Here is a 20,629-nt window from a genome sequence, read left to right on the forward strand (position 1 = left end):
AAAACCTAAGGTGCCTACGCCCTTAAATGCATCTTCTTTTCAAAAAACTGAACATTTCCAAACAGGGTATGAAGATGGCGATTTGAATCCCTTCGATAGGCAGAATGATATAAAGACATTATCGACGTCATATATATCATATTACCTAGTATTCCTATTATTAGCATGAATGGTTGAAGGTGTCGTTGCATCATTATTTCTATCTGTGCCTAAATCGACGCACAAATCGTAATTCAATGTAACCATTCAATGCCGCATTGTCTAGTATGTGAGCTTCCCGCGGTCCTTTTCTGCCGATATCTATGAAAATATAACATTCATGATAAGAATTAAGGAGATGGTCTTTCAATGGGTACTTAATGCAATGCCAATCAAGAATTTGATCATAAAATCAAGCAAGTATATTTAGGGAAACAAGGATTCTTTCTTCGCAGAGAAGAATTCCATGAAAGCTCAATAAAGTGGTAAATATAAATCACTTCATTATATATTATTATCATGCATCGCGGTTTTAATAAATGACACTTTTATAAAATTTTTATCATCATCCAAGGTAGTTATGGGTCGCGACGTATTTCAGCCGTGAAATGAATGAGGCCTCGCATTATCCCCATCGGCAGCAATTTCAATCGAATCTCATTTCAGTAAGGAGTGGTATCGTGATTTACGGAATTCGTGATTTTCCTTTCTCAAGCTTCCGGTGCTGCTTCACGCGATCCGGATTTTGGGGGAGAATTGAAAAGAGAAGTTTTCAATTCGTGTCCCGAGTTGGACACAAAATCGTGAGAAGCAACACCCAAGGAAAGTGATAGGCACCCACTCAATGCCAGGACAGATAGGCTGGACGTGCTTCACCAATTACACTTTCACATCGACCACTGCTCCGTTTCCGGGCAACCAAATCCCCTCTAATCTCAACAGTCAGCTTCAAAGCATGTCAGTAGCGTAGTGGAGCAAATGAAAATATTCCCTTTATTATTGTTCTGTCGACTGAAATAAGAAGGCTGGGACGAGAAATGGGAGCGTGCGTTTTTTATGAAAATTTCGAAAAATTATCGTTTTTAATCTACAAATTTCACTAGCTGAATGCCCAAAAAGAACTTTCCGAACTAAAATATTGGAAAATTGCAGTCGAAAATCCGCATTATTACGCAAATTACTTTGGTAATCCTTGTACCATCATCGGAAAAGTCAATGGTTTTTCTTTTAAATCAACAAAGGAATCATGGGTAAATTTTCGTCAAATGAAATTTTCATGAACAAATCAAAATTTTGGAACGTCAACGCACAACTTCTTAAACTATTACCAAATGAAGGCTAGAGCTCATATCCTACCATGTTAATTACATATAAATGTCGGTACGGTCGACTCAAATACCCGAAAATTGAATTTCCCTAAAATATAAGTTGATATACATGTCAACATCAACCTGAGTGCCCTGCGTTCCAACGTCGATATATGTCGTCGACAAAGGCAACACTAATGCAACGACATACGAAAAAATTCGTCATTTTGGTTATATTAGTTTACAAGACCTGAAATTGACGATAATTACGACAAAAACCACAAAGAAAGCTTTGCATAATCTGATTTAAAAATGGCGTTTTTGTGACACGAAAGGTGAGAGAAATCAGTTAATAGCCCTTAAATGTACAAATTAATTAATTGCTTCGTATATTATTATTGAAGTACGGCTACTTCATTCTGGCAAGCCACACCACTCTCAAGGATGACTAAGTGTTCTCTAAAACCAATCAAGCAAACAGTGAAAAAGCTACTTGCATAAAGTATTCTCTAGATTTGAACAATTAAAGGGCTAGTTCAAACTTAAAATTGAAACAGAATAGATCCATGGTGCACCGAAGTTCGTTTCAGTTAGAGGGAGACTTGAGAGATGGCAGCACATATGCTAAGAGTCACATAAGATGCTCTTACGCTAGCGTGCGCCTCGAGGGTGGAGGAATAATGAAGCCACGAGTCCCTTCCTTCCCTTTGACACATCACACAGGCTCTGCAATTAAACGTTCTTACCACGTTTTATTATACTCGCTTTCTCGTTTGTCCTCTCGTGCAAAATCTTACAACTCGAATTACGACCACTTCCTGATTAAGTAGGAGGCTGAAATGTTCTGGAAAGCTCAGAACTGGATGAAAATGAAATGTTATTACACTTTTACCACGATTTGAAGAGTGCCTATAGTAATATTCAGAAATAATAATTAAATATGGAGTTCTAAGAATTGCCACTTATATCCAATGGAGGCGCTGCAATCACAGTAGGTGCAATAAAGTAGTTTTTTGTAAAGCATGAAGTACCTGAAAATTTTACTGTTGCTCATCTTCAACAGAGGCCTATGATTTACTATTCCTTTAAAGGTTTGCTCGGAAAATTGGACATTGCTGAGGGGAATTATCGAATTTGCGCATAATTTCTGGCGTGTCTATGTTCTAGTCAACAGTCGAACAAAGAAACATTTACTACAAATCCATTTAAATTTGAAGGAAAGAAAAAGACCAATTGAATATGTAGATGAAAAGATATTAAAGAAAAGGGAAAGTTAGGAACTGCATAAGAATACAGTGCGTTAAGGCATCAATTATAAGATATTAGACGAGGTAGGTTGGCAAGATGAACAGTTTAATTATAGAATCCATTACGAAAATCTTGACGGCTCTTCATGAAACTGTTGCATTAGTTCTTGAGACCACTTGACGATTTAAATTATTGGGTATCAAAAAAGTCGAGAAATAAATAGGTAAAATATTTGAAGTGCAAATAACACAGTGAAGTGAAAGAAAGTAAAATGATAGTGAGGACAGCATAATAATACAGTGTGTGTTAAGACATCAATTTCAGGACATCAGGACAAGGTAGGCAGGCAAGATGAGCAGTTTAATTAGAATATTTTATCAGATTAGCGCTCTCCGGCCAATATAATTAAATTAATTTTAAAATGACAAATACAGGGTGTAATGATTTTTTACGGAATATCCATTACGATATTCTTCATAGTTCTTAATGAAACTGTTGCATTAGGACTTTATTTCTCTTGCCGACTAAATATATATGTCATTTAAAAAATACTTCTAATTTCACAGTCTGATATATTTCTGTTCACTTTCATTCATCCAATTTATCCATTTTTAAAGGGAAACAAATTTTCTTTGACTCGATTCAAAAAATGAAGTGAACAGAAGCAAATATAGCAATTATGGCAATAATAATGGTCTTACTTGATTTAAAGTGCTTTTATTATTAAAATATCATCCTTTCTTGCCAACCTACTTAGTAGGCTCTGGGATTTTGTTTTTGAGTAGAGTTGAAAACTTTTCTTGCTGCTTGAAATTATGATAATAGTTATCGCTGTCGGGTATAAAATACAATATTTGAGACAAACATACAGTGGTTGTAATTAAAATTTGAAATCGATTGCGAAATTCCTCCCTAAAAAACTAAAAAGTGTAAAATAATATTAAAGTACAAAAAACATTTTTAAGAACCACGTTCTATAAAATAGAAAAAAACTGCCTTCGGCCCCTTCAACTATTCAAAATTTCAAATATAATTGATGGGAAAGTAGAATAAGTTTTATAAGATCATTTCAGATATCAAAAACGACAAACGTGGAGTGCATGTAAGATTACATTCGCTTTCGCTAGGAGGTAAATCTGATATGTATTGACCAGCATTTATTAATTATACAGTACAGTTACAGGTAACCTCCATAGCACCTGAAGATGTAGAAAAAAAATGTTACAGAACCCGGGACGTGTTTACTGAGCACAAGTAGTGAACCATACTAAGTAAGCGAAATATTTTTACTTTCCAGAAGCAAAACGAGAGCAAAAACGACAAATAGCGCGTTATCGAGGCGTCCTCCAAAGATAACTCACCAATGGTTATAAATAGCGCCTCAGCGTTGAAAGCGATCGTCTCTAATTAAATGCTGCGAAAAAATTCGTTGGTTGTTTTTTCGTTGCAGTGAACTGCATGCGATCCGCTTTTTTGGTTGTATTTCGGTCGTGTGCGGGCATGACCGATGCTCTTTCAGGGAAATTGGCTGTTAAGACGCCCAAAAAGCGGTCATCACGTCCGTCCGAGACAGAAGCATTGGCGTTGGATTGGCACACCACTGGAGACGGGAGTGGGGGATTTTGGGGGAGGGGGCAGAGGGGGTAGAGCAGCGGGAAGTCCAGAGGACCACACCCTAGAACCACTCATCCTCTCCCTCATATATATCTCCCCCTCGGCCACCGCCTTCTTCTCCTTCTTATGATTTGTGTCGATCTTCACACACACAGTCGATTACGTGACATTTCCGAATTAAAGTGAAAAATCGGTATACAATTCAAAGACCACTCAATAGGGTGGTTTCCTATTATTTTTTTATTGCCTAAATCGAAAGATTATTACTTCTGGAGTACGAATTTCACGCTCTTAGATTTTCGAATGACGATATCTATTTTTGCGATTAAACGAAAGTGAAAATTTTCAAGCGCGCGAAAACGCGACGGCTAAGTAGGAATGATGGGAAAAGTCCGTGTGACGTATTTCTGGTTCCCGCTGCTGCCGTGTTAGGTGACCTCGGGGCGAGGCTTGAGCGCTGATACGACGCAGGCTGCTAGCAGGTAGCTGAGTACCCTGCTAGCTGGTAGCGCTTGGCTTAAATAAGGATTATTAATACCTTATCAAACGAAGAAAACTTTCCGACTATTGCCAGTTTCAACAGGTGATTATTAAGAAATGTTTCCCTGAGCTCTGTGCCTCATGCATGCATTGATAATGTCAGACGATGTAAAACTCCTATTTACTCGTATAGAAACAAGGTCCCTGTGACGTCACGTGGAGTGGCATCGCATGGGCGCCAATCTGGCCTTTTTCAAATGTGGTTGAAAATGACCATTGCAATTGGTCTAAACTGGGATTTCTAAAACCAAATAATTTGTATTATATGTATAGACTAATTGTGGGTAACGAATCGCAATCAATGCCTTTCGTTTTCTTTGATGAAGGAAACTACCCTATTATTGTTATTATGGACATTATATTCAATTTTAACGCGTAGTATTTAAAACAAAAGTTAAGGGGAATTATATAATTTACCGCAAAACTCAATTAAATGCGAAAAAAATCTACTTTTGAGTAAGATGTAAGACTAGAATTAATAATGGACTTGATTGAAGAGGGTATATTACCAGGCTAAATCTGGTGGAAGTCTCAAATATCATCAAAGGAGATTGCCAAATTTCCACAATTTAATTTAATATCCGACTTCTTTGGATTCAGTCCAATTCAGTGATTAGGTAAGTAGGTTCACTGAATGTACTGGAAGCGGTTCGATTTAAATTATTTTATGGTAAATTTACGATCTCTTAACATAGACAACATAGACTATCAATTAACAAAATAATTGCGAATGGTATGATTATAGCCACAAAATAATTTTTAGTAAGAGTAACTGACGCATCGGACAAGCAGACGTCAGGTCAAATGCTGTTTCTAATGGTGAAGAATATCTAGTAAGCAACTGCGCTATCAGTTAACTCTTGTAATGAAATGCTCTTGAAAGGGGTGCTTCCATTGAGATATTTAAGCGTGTGGCGAAAATTGGGGTAAAAATCTAGTAAAACTTTGGTATTCCTTGCTTGATATGCGTCAACATGATTCTAAAGGGAGGACTGCTTATCACCGGACACTGCACGAATCTAAATCCGATTTCTTTCCATGACTGGAACTCAATTCTATTCAAGTCACTTGTTTAAAAATAACGTGTCTCGAAATCTCGAAATTTCCATGGTTTAGTCAGTGAAGCATTCCACTGAATCATATTCTCAAGTATTTTATTTATTTATTCATTACTATACCAACGGAAACAGCATCAATGATCTATTACATAAGGGTTTCTAACTTAACAAATTAACGCAAAGGAACATCCACGCCTTGGCAAGAAGCAACGTACCCAGGTGGAAATCGAACCCGCGACCTTTTGTGTGGAAGCTAAGTAGTTATCCCCCCGCCACCGACGCCGGCGAAGTATCAAAATTCGATGTCATTATTTTGTCGGAGGGAGGGATGTTTTCCTAGTGAATCGGGTAAATTTTGTCAGGTTCCACTCTTGACACCCTAGAGATATTTGAATGGATCGAAAGACAATAAATTGACACTGGAAGAAAAAAGACGACAGGGTCGAGGGTGTGGGTGCGGTGAGCCCTCTTGTGGTGTCTATCAGTACTATCACCTCACGCCTGCATGCCAAAAATATTTCTTTAATTTACTCTCAAAGTCTCTCCATTGACACTCACTCGAGTGCTAAGTTATGGGACCAGATCGCGATGCTCCAATTACGAGACGCCGCTTCTCTCCAGAAGCCCTCAACTTACTTGGGATCCGACACTGCCTCCTGGCGTATCTTGACCTTTCAGACGAAAGGAAATTTACGATCAAAATCTCGGCTAAAATACATGTCACTGGGCGCCACGAATTGACGATAGCCCCGTGTCCTTGTGTTTTTATATACGACTGCAACAGGACAGCTGAACGAAATTTAGTGGGATTCTGCTACGCCTGATGTGAAATACAAGAAATTTCGAACAGCAAGGAAGAATCTACACTAATAAATCATTATTTCAAATAGATGACGAAACTCTCAAAGAAAACACGATAATTATTCCATGTGTTGAATAGAACTTGAATATCTTGAGTGTCATTGTGCTGTAAAAGAGTTCAGAAGAAGGAATGAATTCGAAGTGTATCTTTTCTCAAATATGAAAAATGAAGGACAGGAATTAGAGTTAAAAAGTAGTATAGCGAATTTAGATAAGCCATATAACATAGAAATTAAAATATAATAGAAAATATACTAAATATGTAACGTGGAGATTAAAATAAATTATTTTGACATAACTGCCTACACGGAAAAAGAGATTTCATCAAAACTATCAAACTGGTGTGATAAGGTGTATTTTTGTTAAATATACTTAAAATTTGGTGTAAAGTATTAAGCACTTGAGTTATTTTATCAAACGCTCTTGATATATTTCATCGAACATTTTGATATTTCATAATTTGGTCAATTGTACGAAAGGGTTTGGGAAAAATAACTGAATTAATTCAATACGATTCTGAGTTAGGTAACTTTCATAGAAGTTTTGATTAATTTTAAGAAGGTGCTTGCTAGTTTGGTAAAAATTATCAAACTCTACATTTTTATGCAAATTTGGTTTGATAGAATTTACTAGTGTTTCGTAATCCATCGAGCGGTCTGTCGTACCTCTCTTGTTTATACCAATACACATTTGCAGTTGAAATATTCTTAAACAGGCCTTTCACAAAATATAGGTTGGTAGAAATGATTTTGTTTTCATTATTTGTGATGGAGATAACATTATAATTTTGTTTACGTTCATTTTTAAATTTATTTCTGCTTTCAAGTACAATGTTTCCGTAAAAGCTGGTGCATTAAAGACAATACATACTAGAATACGTAGGATAATTGCAATTATGGGCATTAAATTTTGAATAAGTTCAACAGATTCAGGCTTCAATTGGTGGAAGTTAGACATATTTAAGTAAATGAAAGGTCGTAGCACTTTTCCACAAGAATTTTTAATTCGTACAACGCGTTTCAGCTCACTGAGCCATCATCTGGTACAAGACGCTTGAACACATGTGAAGATCCCTTTTATACCCTTGAGAGAGGAGAGTATTGGAGAAGGAGAGGATTTGACATCTTTGAGGATGGGGGGGGGGTGGGAGCGGGTGTACAGAGTATAGACAATGGGGAAAGATACAACTACGGGATGTGGAGAACCCACGTTGGAGGGAGGGTTCTGGTCATAACTGTAAAATGACGACACGTGCGGAAGACCATAGCAAAACAGGAGGAGGGGGTGTTGAGAAGAGTGAAAAAAGGGGGGCTTAGGGTAAAAAGAGGCCGCGTGTCTTTTGAAAGTGAGAGGAGTAAGTAGCGACGCAGAAAAAAGGCGCCTTTTTTCTGCGTCGCTACTTACTCCTCTCACTTTCAAAAGACACGCGGCCTCTTTTTACCCTAAGCCCCCCTTTTTTCACTCTTCTCAACACCCCCTCCTCCTGTTTTGCTATGGTCTTCCGCACGTGTCGTCATTTTACAGTTATGACCAGAACCCTCCCTCCAACGTGGGTTCTCCACATCCCGTAGTTGTATCTTTCCCCATTGTCTATACTCTGTACACCCGCTCCCACCCCCCCCCCCATCCTCAAAGATGTCAAATCCTCTCCTTCTCCAATACTCTCCTCTCTCAAGGGTATAAAAGGGATCTTCACATGTGTTCAAGCGTCTTGTACCAGATGATGGCTCAGTGAGCTGAAACGCGTTGTACGAATTAAAAATTCTTGTGGAAAAGTGCTACGACCTTTCATTTACTTAAATTAAATTTTGAATTGTTTTCATTAAGAATATCACGTTTCATTGAGTGACTAAGTTATATAGCTTTTAACATCTTAAGAATCATAATTTTAGTATCTTGTTTATCAAAGCTTGTCATCTCCAACTCACAATATGATTTAATAGCGTATTATCATGGGTATTAAAGCCTTAAGGACATGTTAGTGTATTCCGACACATAAAAACTTTAATTATTGGTATTCCTAAAGTGTTATTATTCGCGATCATGATGAATAATCATGTGGTAAAAGTCATCATACTAGAGCCAATCTATTCTAAGGATATCACCTAGCACGTTAAAGTCAATCTACCTCGATGTAAAAAGCCTGCATATAAAGTTTTCTTGCACATCTGCAATAGATTATGATATTGAGTACCTTCGTATTGCAATTGTGTACATCAAGTATTCCTCTTAAGCTTATAAAGGAAAGTGTGGTCGCATCTTATTCACATTCCAAAGGAAGGTTGGTTATTTACAATAACAATATATTAGGGCGTTTGTGTGACCTATCATTATGACAACCGAATCAGACAGTGTTGGAGTCAGTTGCTCCTACGCGGGGGCCCACTTTCAATATAGGCCTAGGCTGTATGCGTACTTTTTCTCCACTTTTTTCACATTTCTTTTGCAGAAACTTACGTTTAACTCCTAATTGCATGATTTTCAATCAATCAATGTTTTTTCTGGTTGGAAAATCTATCATATGTGCACGCTACGTCGGTTTTTGTTATCCTTTTGATTTTAGTTGTTTTTATCGAACTGCTGTGGCCAGTTCGGTAACAATTACCAAACCAGTTCGTTAGAATTTATCAAACTGGTTTGGTAATTGTTACTGAATTTTTCAATGTGCCGTATGAACCGAAAAGTTTGATAAATGTCCTCAGAATTCGATAGTTCTAACTTAACTTTTTTTCCGCGTATGATGAGGTAAATACATCGGTGTATCATCGAAAGTATTTCATAATTAAAGGCCTGCGGGTGAAAACGGTGAATGTGAGAACAGTGAGAAACAGGAAAGAATGGATTAAAAAATGAGGAAAAGAAAAGCGGCCCCTGACTGAAAGGAGAACATCTGAAGAAGGCTTATATAATAGAAAGTCAACAGAAACGCCGAGTTCGGTGCGGAGATGTCCACGGCTCAAAAGAGTTCTCTGCACATTCTATATGACGGTAAAAACTTTAACTAATCACAAGCTTGCACCAAAGACACCTCGCAAACCATGTTTATGATAACTGTATGTTTATGATGACAGAGGATAGAAAAAGGAAATGGCACTCACCCAACTCATAGTACAATGCTCAATTCGAAGATAGATTCGTGGCGACATGCCATTTCTCGCGTTTATCTGCCTCGTTCTTAATTTCTGAAATGAAACAAATAAGACTACGATGACGCATGTTTTAAGCAAAGATGCAAATTAGTGAAGTATTCAAATAGAAATTCAACATTGGATGAAAGACTCAATGACAAATAGCCTCTGATAACTGAAATGGAGAACATGCACGATTTTTTTAAATCACAAGAATAAAAAGGTCCCGCCCTCAAATGTACTCGCCGAAAATTTCGCGGATGAATAAGGCTTGTTATTTGAGTTATGAGTCTTTTAAAATTAATCTTCAGCGGCTGCTTGAAAACACGACGTCATCGGAGCGTGACGTCACGGCACGCTATCAATTGATGACAGACTGAGGAAGTAGGGATTAAAGGACAAATTTGGCGAAAATAATTGAAGTTTTAACGTCCAACTGCCAATTGTGAATATGTTGGGTTGCCAAGGCGTTGTTGAAACATATTAAGGGATATATTTGGTAGAGTTTGGGGAGATTTGGAAAGATTAAATAAAAATAAGTTGTTTTCAAGGTGTTATGTACGTTACACACCTACATCATTTGCTTAGTGGAATAAGTGTATTGCTGCATGTATCTTTAATAGAAAAACCTGTGAAAACCATATAAATCGCGTATTGAGCCCCATCGCTCAATTACCTACCTCTATTTTCTCGCCGGAAAAGGTTTTTGCTTGTGTCTCAAAGGACAAAAATAAGAGAAGTGGTTGATGACCAAAAGAATGTAGTTTAATACTTTATATACATTGTCGACGGTATATTTCTCAACCTTAGCACACTCTTGAATCAGGGGTACATGAGGGTTTTATCGAATCGCCATTTTTCTCGGATGGCCACCAAAGTTAGGATATACCTCTCATTTCACTTGGTAAACAGCCCTAAAATATACCTAATAGTCTACCCATTGTAGGATTAAGTATGAAGGAAGGTAGCAATTCACGAGAATAAATACTGATTACGATTAAACCACGGGGAAAAATAAGGAATACACGAGAAATATGAGGCTTTTCGCAAGGCAAATTCAATATTTGCTACTACGATGCCGATAAAGTTCGCTGCATGTCAACGAAATCTAAAATTTGGACTCGTTTCTGCAGTGGGTTTCGGTTCAAAAACAGAAAATTGAGTAAATACAGCGTAAATAGTGCTTTAAACTTATTCCTGTGCCTGTCAAATACTTTTTTTATTACCTGGAAACTATCATTTCGATCTCACCTCCGGTCGATTGGGGAAAACTGTCTAAGTTCTACAAGGTAGGCTACTAAGTAAATACCTACGATATATTTTTCGCTAGCAATGGATCTATTAAAACTTGATGGACAATAAATAAATATTTAAACACCTTTGCAGTAAAATTTTTAATAATCGCCTAATTATTTACCTGCTTGCTTCTACTCCACGCATCGCGCTGATGATGAAGCAATCACTTGTTTTCAGAAAATCAGCCGCCATTAAGGAGTCGACCAAAAGTAAACTGTCGTATTGTGCCTTCTTAAATCCCTCTTAAGTCAATTTGAGGAACTACTACAAAGCTCGATGATGATTGTTACTTCGATATCTTGCATTCAAGGCTCTTCATCTCCACTCTCTTCGCGAAATGTGATCTACGTTACACACCTCCATCATTTGCTTAGTGGAATAAGTGTATCGCAGCATGGATTTTTAACAGAAAAACCTGTGAAAACCATAGTCGCGTATAGAGCCCCACCGCTGAAGTACCTCTATTTTCTCGCCGGAAAAGGTTTTTGCTTGAGTCCCGAAGAACAAAAACAAGAGAGGTAGTTGATGACCCACATGGTGTACCGCGCGATGACGGCAGAAGGCGCTTCAGGTCACGTGACTGCAAGTGATACTCGAGTACTACTAATTAGCATTTAGTGACATTTGTGGACTACTTGGGGAGTTTTGGCTTATACATATGGGCTCGTGAGAAAATTTCCTATTCGATGAGACTTGCTAGCTTGATGAACAAATTTCTTGCATGTTACCCATTGAATATCTGAATAGATACAGCAGCATGAATGTCAAAATATTCACTATGCAATTTTTTGTTCAGACAAAACCAGAATTTTGTAGCCGCAAATCAATCTAACACCTCTCTGTAAAAAAATCCGATCTCTAGAGATCTTCAGAGATGCTGATATCAATCAATAATAAAATTAGGACAAAAAGTTGGCATATTTTTCTGGAGTAAAAAATTAAAGAGGATAGATGTATTTTTTCTAGAGTAAAGGCAATGTTTTTATCAAAATAACTGATTAGCCTCTGCTAATTACAGCATTTACCATTATAAATACATTCATTTGGAGTACTTAGGCCAAGAGAAAACGCTCGAATAATGTACGATTTAATGAACGGATGAAAACTCATTCATTGTCATCGAAACCAAATGGTATTTATGAGGCCTTCATTACTACATATGATGACCAGGACTGGTTGAGGCCAATAGATAAAAGTTTAAAGGTGTTGTTTTATGAAATTACACAAATAATAGGATATATATCTCGAATAATAGGCTAGTTTCCTCCATCAAAGAAAACGAAAGGCAATGATTGCGATTCGTTACACACCATTAGTGTATTCATAATATACAAATTATTTGGTTTCAGAAATACCGGTTTAGACGAATGGCAATGGTCAATTTTATCCTCATTTGAAAAAGGCCAGATTGGCGCCGATACGATGCCACTCCACGTGACGTCACAGGGACCTAGTTTCTATCCGAGTAGATAGGAGTTTTATATCGTCTGAGATTACCAATGCATGCATGAGGCACAGAGCTCAGGGAAACATCTCTTAATAATCACCTATTAAAACTGGCTAAAGTCGGAAAGTTTCCTTCGTTTGATAGGGGAATAATAATCCTTATTTAAGCCAAGCGCTACCAGCTAACTGCTAGCAGGGTACTCTGCTACCTGCTAGCAGCCTGCATCGTATCAGCGCTCAAAGCCTCGCCCCAAGGTCACCTCACACGGCGACAGCGGGAAGCAGAATGACGTCACACGGCATTTTCCCAGCATTCATACTTATCCGTCGCGTTTTAGCACGCTTGAAAATTTTCACTTTTCCTTTAATTGAGAAAAATAGATATCGTCATTTAAGAATCTAAAAGCGTGAAATGCGTAGTCCAGGAGTAATAATCATTCGATTTAGGCAATAAAAAATAATAGGAAACCACCCTATTCACGTGATGAAGGCCTATTTTAAAATTAGCTACGCCAAAGCTTAACTTTATCAGAGATCCAATCCGAAGGTTGGTTTTGATGGGTGAGGGCAGAGCTCCTTTCAGGATAGCAAGCCACAGGAGGATTAATATCACATACACAGGGTATGGGGGCGAGTTCATTTCACTGCGGCACCCTCTTGAACTTCGAGGTTTTGTTTTGAATCTAAATCCAAAGCTCTCTGGTCGATAGCCAAGAGCTCTGCCCCCAAACATCAATATATTCCCCCTTTTCGCACCAATATTTGATCATATTTGATATACGTTGAGAGCATGAACATTTGAATAGTTCACATACATCGAAGAAATTTACGATACATTTTTACTCAAACATACTTATCACACTGAAGCAATGAGTGAATAGAACCTCCAAGGTGATGGTAAAAATAATACCAAAATTACAAAAGCACTACACAAAATAATCAATAAGAGTTAATAAATTTAGTGTCTTAAGATATTTCTTCAACAATGATCCGAGTCTATGTCTATATTATAAACTATGCATTTTACTCTTTCTACAGTTTATTTTGTCTCCTGAATTATATTACGATGTTCTAACCTTTGGAGTGATACTTGGAAATTTGAGTTGAATCTTTACAAACGAAGTTTTGGACAAAGAAAAACTTTCCCAACGAAAAATATTTAATTAACAAGAAAAGTTATGAAGTGTAGAGTCGGTCAAGTGTTGTTTAGGATTACCTCTTATCCAGGACTTGTCTTGTCGGAAACACATTCAGTAATTTTGAGGGTAGGCATCCGATATTAGGATTTATTTAAAGAACTCTTGGAAAATGCGATAAAAATTTAGAAACGATGTTCTCTCGTGAGACCCTATTTGGAGTGAATCTCTAGTGTAAGGGACTCGGGTGAAAAAGAAATTATAGAATACGATTCGGAAACAGATAAAATAGAAATGGTGAGCAGCTCGATTTGTTAAAATTTGCTACCATAAACATTGAAGTGTAACTGAATTAATTAGGAATTTATAACGTGAAAGTCTAACCGACCGAAGGAAATCAAGTAGAATACTTTTTGGCTTGGGTTAAAGATATTTTGAGAGAGCCCAATTATCATGGTGGAAACGATCGCACGATTGAGATTAGGGAGTGAGAGATAGATTTAAGATGCGATTTTTCCGCGAACAGAAAGGAACCATAGTACCTGCGATAGTTAAGCCCAGGGACTGCTCGACTCGAACAGGGTAAACAGGCTCTGAATCTATAAAAGATACAGTGTCCGCCGTGATACGGTGGAAATCTTTGATATTCAGCTTATAAAAACCACTTGTCTGTTTCCACACACTTTTATTTACACCGACCATGATTTTGAAACCTTGATAATGGCACAAGTTGCCGAAACCATGGTCGGTGTAAATAAAAGTGTGTGGAAACAGACAAGTGGTTTTAATATGCTGAATCTGCATCTACAATTATTAACTTACTAAAATTGTCAGTAATAGTTCATTGCATACATTTCTCGGCATCTTAAAACTCAAGCACTTACCTACTACACTGAATTTTCGTTTTCTGCCACGAACTAATGGTGTGATTTGCATGTTCGTAAAGCGTTTCGTCCCATTCTTTCACTCGTCCGCATGCAGACATGAACGCCCATCCAGTTCTGCGCACGGGGCTAAGGCAAGTGGCAAAATCCGATGCCGCGCGATGAATCTGAGACGCAAGATTGCGTGATCACGGTGTTTATCATCGATTACGGTCGTACAATTTAAGCCCATCAAAATCAATGCTCAGGATAATGGAAAAAGTTTCTACATTATCATTAAATCCATTCTTAAGTATTCCATTGCGAACTTTTTTCCATTATTATAAAATAAAACTGTGTTCAGCGTTTTAACGCGCACCTCAACCTAAAAGTAATTGTTGCTAGATGTTGCCATGCAGTAGAGATTTTTTAAAGACAGATGTACACCATTGTTTCAATTTCTGGGTTGAGTTGAGGAAAAGGATCATTTTAAAAACTTCTTATCGTTTTATTTTATTTCACGACCGAGTAGGCTTCTTTTTAAGTGCAGTTTTTGCACGAAAATATTATTAAAAATAAAACGATTCCAAGTTAAACTATACGTCTTGAAATTAATTCTTGATAGTAAAGAATAAATGAATAAAATCATGCATAAAAGAGAAAAATACAAAGTAAGCCTTGGAGCAAAAAGATTGGGAAAATATCAATCTATACATTTTATCTATCCATTGAATACCAACATATATATGCCAGAGTCAAGTCGTTGAGCATCACCCAGCGCCAAGTTCTAAACGGACGGTACGGCAGCCATTAATAACGTCCACACGCCAACCCAACAGCACCAACAGCGGCCTTTCTAGACCATTTGCCACGCAAAAATATTTCGTTCTTTTTGTAAGGCCTATGTTAAGTAACATCATTACGACTATAATACGATATTATATTTCCTGGAGTTAAGGTCAATTTTAAAACAAGTTTTAGCCAACGTTTCGATTTATTTTTAAATCATCATCAGGGCTATGTAAGAAATTATAATTACATCTTTATGTCGATTGTCTTTTTATCAATTCATTATCTTTTCAAGTTTGTTGCAGCCGTTTCTATTGATATCCCCATCGCCGTCTATGGTTCGTTTGAGAAACAAAGGAGCATTGATTAGACTCGTCTTTCGCCGCTATAGAACTTCGAGGCGAGTTTTTGAAGTAAGTAGCGTTTTGAAATATAAAAAAGGTACACTTTTTGTAACAATTTTATTTTTACATAAAAGCCCACAATTTAAATTCATTTTCTACACAAATTCCGTTAATATTTAGTCGCTTATTGTATCGAACAACAGGCATTTGTATACCGTAGTCATAGAAAATTGCCGCCTGATTAACAGCCACTGCAAAACTGTTGTTTTTAGTCCTTCATCGTCACCATGGCGATGACCTCCTACATGTTTTATCAGATGAAAAAAAACGTGACAGTTACTCGGTGCTAGGTCTGGAATGCATGGAGGATGATCCATTTGTTCTCCACCAAATGATGCAATGACATTCTGAGTTTCATTGGCAGCATGTGCGCGGGTATTGCCAAGCAGCAAAACGATTCCTTTACTCAACATTCCTCGTCTTGTGTTCTGAATAGGGTAATTTCCTTCATCAAAGAAAACGAAAGGCATTGATTGGGATTCGTTACCCACCATAAGTGTATTCACAATATACAAATTATTTGGTTTTAGAAATCCCAGTTCAGACGACAGTAAATGGTCAATTTTAACCGCATTTGAAAAAGGACAGATTGGCGCCCATGCGATGCCACTCCACGTGACGTCACAGGGACCTAGTTTCTACTCGAGTTGATAGGAGTTTTACATCGTCTGAGATTACCAACGCCTAGATGAGGTACAGTCTCATGGAAAAATCTCTTAATAATCACCTATTAACACTGCCTATGGTCGGAAAGTTTCCTTCGTTTGATAAGGTATTAATAATCCTTATTTAAGCCAAGCGCTACCTGCTAGCATCCTGCGTCGTATCAGCGCTCAAAGCCTCGCCCCAAGGTCACCTCACAATGCGGCAGCAGGAACCAGAACGACGTCCCACGGGCTTTACCCAGCATTCATACTTAGCCGTCGCGATTTCACGCGCTTGAAAATTTTCACTTCTCATTTAATCGCAAAAAATAGATATCGCCATTTAAAATCTAAAAGTGTGAAATTCGTACTCCAGGAGTAATAATCTTTCGATTTCGGCAATAAAAAATAATAGGAAACCACCCTATTACGCGGCGCAGTTTTTTTCAGTTTTCACCCTATCTCACAGATTTATTGTGTCACCACGAGGCAAAAAATCGTAAACCCCTTTTTTGTACAAAAGTCGGGTGCACAACAGTTTTGCAGTGGCAGTCAAATCAGGCGACAATTTACTATGACGACGGTATACAAATGCTTGTTGTGCGATAAGTCCCTTAATATTAACCCTTTATGGTCAACAATTTTTTTACCCAAGGAAAAAATTTTTTCCTTCCAAATCTTAATCAAGGGAGACCATAGGAAGCACACCTACCCATTTTTTAAACTTTTTTGTCAAAATTGATAAAAATTGAGGTATGTGCCAAATTCGGTACATTGGGCATTCCCGTAACAGTTAGGCTTCAACAGTAAGTAGGCAACCCGTCATACATTTTTAGATTAAAAATACATAATTCCTCATTAACTGCCTCTTTACAACAATTAGTCTTACTAACAAAACATGGGAATATCCTTGGTCAAATTTTACGTATAATTCATTTCAATGCACAATCTGTAAATCATCAATAACATTATTACAGTCAAATATCAGCTGGCAGCATAATAAGTAATATGTGAGGAGGAAAACGGATATTTTTTCAAAAAGTAAACAACAATGTATCCATAATAATATGCCTGATGGCATTTGATTACTTAGTGAAATAAATTTGGAGAGAGTTACACATCATAATCAAACACTTATACTAAAATGGATGCACTAATTTCTGTTGTCATTTCAGCAAAATATAAAAATCAATGGGGAAGTATTTGAAGAACTGCAGTAGATGGTTGGTAAAAATAACAATGAACCAAGTTATTTTTCATGAAATTTAATAAAACAATTTGAATTCTTGTTCAAGCACAAGTGTACATCGCATTTAGTACAAAGAAACACAGTTTTCCCTGAACAACCAGGGTTTTTGCACCTCTGCCTGACATCTTTTACCTGTGGCCAATGGCCAACACCATCAACTCGGCAAGTTGTTTCTGGTATTGGATTGGCTGGTCCTCTCTTTCTCTTTGCTTCAAATTTTGCATCCACGCTGTCATGTGATTTCCTGCCCCTCTCTTTCAAAAGAATGTCTTTTCCTCGTTTTGTTAGAGCCTCTGCTATTCTCATCTTGAATTCCAGCAAATCATTTTGCTTTTTCTTGGAAATGCCCAAAGAGTCACAGTCTCTCCGGTAAAGAGACCAACTATTCACCACTGCCAAGTCAACAAAATGAAAAAATAGTCTATGGTAATATTTCCTCGACTTGAGAAATATTCTGTATCTTGACAGATTTGCATCGCATAAATCTACGCCACCCATACAATCATTATACATTTTTACCATTCTGGGACACTGAACTTCAACTTTTCCCTTGCCCTTCTTGTCCCATCGTTGTACAGTTCCCATCGGATGAGCACCACCAAATGTACCCATCAATGTAACTGGTCGGTTATCAAACCACTTCACGACCCTGACACTTACTCCATCCACAGTGGCTTCCTTTTCATCGATTGAGCCCCTGCCTCTTTTCTTCAGTTCCTTGTCAGGCAAAAGATTACACCCTGGAATTCTATTGCATCTAACTGTCCCCAGAGAATATACTCCTTTTTTGTGTAATTCTGTCAGAAGCGCCAACGAGGTGAACCAATTGTCAAAATATAATGTAAAGTTTTTGTTGCTTTCTAAAATTGAAACTAAATTCAGGACAACATTACCACTTGCTCCTATGTCCGTGACACCAGGCAAAGGAGTGATTTTACCTGTGTATAGTTCAAAATTGTGAACTAAACCCTTAGTATCACAGAGCACAAAAATTTTATATCCCCATTTGTATGGTTTTTTTGGGTTGTACTGCTTCAATGTAGACTTCCCCTTGAAGGGTACAATTTGCTCATCTACACACAACACTCCACTTTGGGGAATTGCTTGAAACTTTTTCACCACATGGTCATATATAGGTCTAATTTTAAACAATTTATCATGCAATGGATTGTCCTTTCCAACCATATTTGTGTTGTCATTGAAATGAAGCTTGCTCTTGATATCCTCAAACCTATTTCATGAAATAACTGATGATACTTCATTAAGTTTTGTGTGTACTCCCCAGTACATTCGAGACCGTGGAAAATTAAAAATTGACATATACATAACACAACCAAGGAATTGCTCAATTTCTTCTGGTGAAACATTTAGAGGTTTATTCACATTGACCTGTAATGCATAGAGGTTGCTCTGTTCCACAATGTGGGTAATAATTTCTCTATCAAATATCTCTAAAAAATAATCAACTGGGGGCTTAACTGATTCTGCAGGATCTATTTGTCCAAGCCATAGGGGACACGTTTTTGGACTGTCAGCACCACAAGTGGCCTTCCAGACTGGCAACCTTTTTATTCCCTTTCTGCCCACAGACTCGACAGGGTGAAGTTCTGGCGTTGTTTCATCTTCAGAAAAACTATCTGAAGCACTTTCGGAGTCATCAGGTGACTCTGATTCCACATCTTCATCGCTTGAGCTTTCACCAGCATGAGGATCATCACTATCCTCCGGTGGTACAATGACATTTTGCACGACTTTCCTCCTCTTTTTCCCATAAAAAAAATCAGGATTCATTATCTGAAATAGGGTACAAATACTATATCTAAAAATGCCAAGAATAAATGTTATAACTAGCCATTTGACTACTCTTTACACTCAATTATATAAATACGACAATATCACGAAGTAAATTTATAAAATATTTTATATCAGGTTTCAGAGGCGATTTATTGACTTACATTGCTGTATTGCCGTAACAGCCCAGAGGGACGAATTCGTCACACACTTATTCTTCCTTCAATTTCCAATAATCCGAAACATTAACATGTCACGATTACATATTACAATAATTAAAACCATAAAGAATGCAAAATAAATTTTATAAACACATAAACTTACCTATGAAAGCCAAAAACTAAAAAAAAAACACAGCAAGTGAACTTTTTTCCATGTGCTTTGCTTCGACTTATTCCGATCGTCGTCGGAGTTCTACCTTTCCCCGCTTGGTAGCGACACTTACTGCAGCCGGCAGATACGAATGTGCCGAAAACGTCTCAATGGGCTTTTGTGGAATAACTCACTTAGCTACTGATACAAAATGATTCTGGAGGTATGTGCCGAATTCGGCACACCTGACGTTAAAGGGTTAACGGAAATTATGTGGAAAAATAGTTTGAATTTTGGGCTTTTGTGTAAAAATAAAATTGATCCAAAATGTGCACCAGATTTTTTAAATATATCTGTCTCATGTATTTATGGCAATTACCCCCGAAAACAGTACTATGTGGCCTTTACATGGGGGGTTTCAACAATTAACAACAAACGATCACGCACACCCATGTCCTGGAATGGGAAACCTATCCAGGCGGGACTCGAACCCGCGACCTTCGGTATGATAAGCGAGGACAGCATTGCGCTTCGCCAAATTTGAGGCAAAATGCTTTGCCCGGCTTCATTTTAGACAGGAAATGGATGATTGAGATCACGAATATTACAAAAGAGGATCCTCAAGTCGGCGTCAATGAGTGTCGTCGCCCACCGCGCATTTAAATGGGTTTACAAAAGTCGCCACTCGCGTCGCTGACGGACAAACTGATCCGAGTTTCACGGTTAAATAATGTATGATTAGGGGTATTAACCGGAATTTAGACACATGATGATGCGATCTATCAAATTTTATTACTTCTCAAGGACATTCCTCGCAATTACACACATTATAATGCTAAATGTTGGAAAAAAAGGATCGCATTGCACTCATCACCGCGCCGCGGACATTTTTGAAAGCCGATTAAAACGCGACCGAAGTGGCAACAGAAATCAGCCCTCAGTGGGATGGAATTGGGGCTTGTCT

This window comes from Ischnura elegans, chromosome 9 (genome assembly GCF_921293095.1).
Source record: "Ischnura elegans chromosome 9, ioIscEleg1.1, whole genome shotgun sequence".
In the NCBI taxonomy this organism is placed as follows: domain Eukaryota; kingdom Metazoa; phylum Arthropoda; class Insecta; order Odonata; family Coenagrionidae; genus Ischnura; species Ischnura elegans.